This window comes from Heterocephalus glaber, unplaced genomic scaffold, assembly GCF_053883595.1.
Source record: "Heterocephalus glaber isolate CG9 unplaced genomic scaffold, H.glaber_assembly_v1.0 deba00000347, whole genome shotgun sequence".
Taxonomy (NCBI): domain Eukaryota; kingdom Metazoa; phylum Chordata; class Mammalia; order Rodentia; family Bathyergidae; genus Heterocephalus; species Heterocephalus glaber.
Window position 1 is genome coordinate 42263690 of NW_028258143.1, and position 5269 is coordinate 42268958.

Sequence of the window (5269 nt, forward strand, 5' to 3'; positions counted from 1 at the left end):
TATTATCCATCCCCTTATCATTACTGCCTCTCTCTCTCTCTCTTGATCTCTCTCTCTCTCTCTCTCTCTCTCTCTCTCTCTCTCTCTGTTTTGCCTAGATCCTTGATCTTCAGGATCTGATGTGTTACATCCTAGTATCTGTCTGCCCCGGGACCATCATCCACAGACAAGGTCTTTCCACTGTATCATTTAAAGGGTCAGTTACTGTCTTTCAGTTTTATGTGAGCCTCCTGAGCCGTCTCTGACTACTTTTCTCTCTGACCTCATTTCCTAATGACTACAAAAACCTGTAAAATTCCAGTTCAACCAACATTCTCCTCCTTTTTTCCCTCAGGGCAATCACAGAGGCAAACCAGCACAGCAAGCGCTCTGGAAGCCAGGTGAAGTGTTTTGAGAACTATGTCAAATGCTGCCAATAATTCAAAGAAGATGAGGCCTGAGAATTGATCATTGGATTTAGCAAGGTGGAAGCCACTGTTGAGCTTGCTAAGAACAAATTTAGGGGAACAAAATTAGAACAAAAGTGTGATTAGAGTAGGTTCAATAGAGAGCAGGAAGAGCTAAATTAGAGACAGTCAAGTACAGACAGCTCTTTCAAGGAGTTCTTTTTTTTCTCATTGGAAAGAAAAGAATGGGCAATAGCTGGAGAGAGAAGTAGAACAAAGAGAGTTTTTATCAGGAAATAGAGAAATAAAAGAAAAGAATAAGTAGAGAGGGAGAACTTTTGAGCTATGACTTGAATAGGTCAGAGCAGATAGGCTGTTTCATGTCAGAGAATGTGCTGGCCTTTAGACAAACAGATGGATGGCTCACCTGTGTGTATGAAGGGAGAAGGGACACAAGCACACATGCGGGCATATGTGGAGGACTCTTCTGATTGCTGTGATTTTCTTAGTTACATACAAGGTAAAGCTGAGAATGAGGTGCTGGAATTTGAGGAGAGAAAAGGTAAGAAATAGTCACATGGGAGAGTGGAATAGTAAATGATCTGGACAATGCAAAGTAATTGCTAGACAGTGTCAGTCACCTTTGTAATATTCATGATCATGCATCTAAATTGATAGCACTCTAGATATGTTCATCAATGTGTATAGAAGCCAGAGTAGGTAGACTGTTGAAAAAACGTTTTATTTTAAGGAAGAACTCATGTTGCCCAGTTTGGTTTCAGAAGAATGTTGAATTTAATCAGCATTAAGCTTTATCCAAGAGAGTTTAGTAAAACAAGAGCCAGGCAAAGAATATAGGGGTGCATTTAAACTGGATAATAATAAAAGTGTCCAGAGAACAAGTGAAAATTTTCAGGATCAGTAGGCTGAAGGTGTTTGTGGGGGTGGAGGGACTATTGGGATTGGGGTATGGGAAGTGGGCTGAAAAAAATAGTTGTTATGGGTCAGAGAAATAAATGTTAAAATTGAGATTATGGCAGGCTTGCATTGATGATGAAAATCCAAGAGTACATTCATGGAAACAAGGGAGAAAATAAAGAGAAGGATGAGATCATTGGAAAGGTCTTTTGCAAGGGTTGAAAAGCAAACACTGGAAAGCATACTCTACTGAAGATACAGAAGTCAGCAGGAAGTAGGAACGGAGTAGAATTAGAAGGACTAGATCTTGAGCTAATTATCTTCAAAGACAGCAAGTAACCAAGTAGTTCTGGTGGCAGTGGTGGGGTGGAAGTACAGATGACTTCCACAAACCCAGTCACCTCCAGAACAAACACAGGTCCAATTTAACATGCCTCACTTGTTCTGTGTTGGCCAGGGGACAATGGGGGACCATTGTTTTAGGCTAGTATTCTTGTTCTCATTATTATTATTTTTCAATTTGTAGTTGAATACATTAGAAAAAAAAGAAAGAATTTAGTGAGTTTAATTCAGGTCGGCAATTAATCTCAAAGGGTAGTCTGGGAACCCTAGCTTTCCCCAAGATCATTTTCTGGTCTTAATTATTTTCATAATAATAACACACTACACTTGATCTTAGCCAAAAGGCCGAGAAGCAATCATAATAATAAGATATCATTCATCATTTTTTGCTCATATAGTGGAGTTTTCCTGATGCTGTATAATATACGATAGTACAAATGTTGAAGCAGATGTGGGACTCCAGCTAACTTGTATTAAGCCAGAAATTAGAGATTTCAAAACTGGTAAAATTGTGCCATTTATCTTGCTTTTTTTTTTTCTGTTTTGGAAAAGATAATCTTTTACATAAAAATTGTTATTTATGTTAACATATAATGGGGCTAATCTTTTTATTTAAATTAATTACGTAAATGTTTAGGAATTTCTGTTTTGATTTTGGACATGTTAACGATTAATAAATATAACTTAGATCACAAAATATTCTGGGAGAGAGTCAGTTCTGAAGAGGGCAAATAGGCCTTGACAGCCGAAAGTTTAAGGGCTTCCTGTTTCTTTCCCTTACTGAAAGGAAGACTTTTCACAGGGAAATACTGGAGGTTGGATGCACTAAGGGGAGGGGAAATGGAGATTCCTACATTAGCACTTTTGACTACTTCAATCCACAACACAATCCACATCATCCCTCAGGGCAACAGCAGGAAGCTTGTGTAGAAAAAGAATTAGGAAGGCCATCTTTGAACTATGAAAGATTTCCTTACTTTGAATATCATAAGGAATATGTATTTAATAAGTATTTGTTCTGAAAAAAATTGAAAACAGTTTGTCTTTGCAACCTCAAGCCAAGTAGTTTCAAAGGTTTAGAAGTGTGTTTTTCTCCCCCAATTATGAAAGCAGTACATATCACTGCAGAAAAATGTATAAAATTGTGAAAAATATTAAGAAAATATAAATTAGTTACAACCATACCTCCCAGAGAGAATAGTGTGTTTATCCATGTCATTTTGCCTGTATGTTTTAAACAAAATTGTCATTATGCTGTTTAATGTTACATCCATCATACTACTTAACTTTTTTTTTTTCTGGTACCGGGGATCGAACTCAGGTCCTTGCGCTTGCACAGCAAGCAGTGAAACCACTGAGCTAAATCCCCAGCCCTACTTAACCTTTTATTATGAGTATTTTCTTATTTAATAATCTCTTGAAATCATATTGAATAGAGTAAAATATCCCACTTAGATTATATACTTAGTCTGCTAGAGTTAGGCATGAAGAGTCAACACCCCTTTTCCTCTTTTACAGTGAGTGTTTGAATATGTCATTCCTTTTAGTTTATTCTACACTCACATATGCACTCACACACATACACACGCCCTTCTCAAGAACTCTATATGTGTGTATTACTGGTTCAAAAGTGTTCATTTTACTGAAGGAAATAAATATTTTAAAAATGTAACTTCCTCCTCTAAAATTAACTTCTAAATTTATTATTCTTATTGTTATTATTGATAAATTTATTGACAATTCCAAAAAAAGTGTCATTGTGCCAGTGTGTGGTTTTCTTTTTTTTTTTTTTAACAGAATTAAATAAGCTTGAATTTTATCAGGATAAATTAATAGACAAGAAAGGTTATGAACAGGAAGACATAATTGAAAGGAACAGTGATGGTAGTAGGTATTAAAATGGATTGTAAAACAAGAAAAATTAAAACAGCATGGTTGTTTAAAACCAAGAATTGACAGATAAAGGAAAGACATTCTTGGGAAATATAGTCTACCATATATCACATTTTAGTACATGGTTAAAGCAGTATCAGAAATAAGTAGTGACATAAATGAATATTCAGTAAATGGTGCAAAAAACCCATGAATTCTTTGGAAAACAATGAAGAACAAAAATAAATACCTATTTCTAAGAAGCTAGTTTGAGATAAAATTAGAAGGAAAGATATATGGTGCCATCTGGTGGTAAAGTAGATAACTGCATACATTATTGTTCAACGCTGTGTCTACTGGCAAAAAATAAAACCCCTTGAAAGCTGAGAGAGGTAAATTATTCACTAATAAAAAGATTCATACCTCATACCTTAGCACTCACTTGAGGTGTGTTTTGTTAATGCTTAAAGATGATTTTGCTTTTTCAGAGAATATTATAAATGGTAGCCTATACAGTTATCCAAAGCTAGAGTACAAGAAATTACAATTCCAGACATTCTCAGGCATGCCAACCTGTCATACTTTTTTTAGTAACACAATGAAACAAAAGAACAATTTGAATAAAAGTATGCTGTTTGAAAATTCATATATGAGCACAGAACTTGCCAGCAGTTACAGTTTTGAGTAAAGGACACAGTTGGAGAAACCTGTTCTCTGGACAGTGGAGCCTGCGGGAGGTGCAGCGCTTGCCCTGGGCTAGGGTGGCTATGCAGTTCCGGGGCTCAGTGGAGACCGAACTCTCCTCACAAACCATGCAGGCAACTCTCTCCGCACTGCTTCTCTGCCTCCGGGCTCCTGTTCAAGAAGCAGCCCTAGGCTGCTGCAAAGGGACTGCTGCTACGCGGCCGATCTGGAACGCAGCCTTCTGCCTAGCAGAACAGCCTTCCTTCTCCACGTGCAGCAGCAGCAGCCTCCTCAATCAAATGCGCCCTGCTTCCTGGTCCGGGTTTCTTGGTCCAGAATGGAGCTCCTGGACTGAAGCTGGGCTTGCGGGCCTACTCGTCCATTTCATTAGAATTTTGGATTTGGCAACAAGAGAATTGCTTAAAACACAGAAGCTTTAGGTGTCTGTTAATACAAACTAGGGAAACAGACTGAGTAGAGGGCGCGAAGCCCGGGAGAGCTGCAGGGGAGGCTGATGAAGAGGCATCCCAGCTCCTCTCTGCTTTGCTCCGGTGGATGTTCAGTTATTCCTTGGAGTCCCAGTAAACTTCTGCCAAGCCCTTTCTTTTGCTGAAGTATCTGTAAATGTTTTTCTACCCATGGAATTAACAAGTGTGCTAATAAATCTTTTGAAAGGAAAAACCCGATCTGTATTGTTTAATGGCTACTTTTACTTTCACACCAAGCCCTCCTTCTTTAGCATGGCTTTTGAGGACTCTGGGGCTTCTGAAGCTGCATCCAGGCTTTTCCTTTCTAACTCCCTCCTGCACCTGCCCTTACCCTCCCTCCTTTCTCCTCCTATTCCCGTTCTTTGCAGTGACTCCACTTCCCATGCCAGGACATTTCACAGCAAATACTTTCGCCAGTAAAATACTTTCCTACTTTCCCTCCTGTACCAGAAGCTTTTGTCATCCTTTAGATCCTGGGTGAGGGATCCCTTCCTCCAGGAATCCCCTTGTGTACCCTAAAGCTGGGTTAGCTTCTCCTTTTCTGTTATCCCATCACACCACGTCCTCAACCCCAGTGCT

At 38.7% G+C, this 5269-nt stretch overlaps 1 pseudogene; it reads right to left on the bottom strand.

The window, feature by feature from the left end:
• Positions 1–1893: 1893 nt before the first annotated feature.
• Positions 1894–2003, bottom strand: LOC147829933 (U2 spliceosomal RNA; annotated as a pseudogene).
• Positions 2004–5269: the final 3266 nt, after the last annotated feature.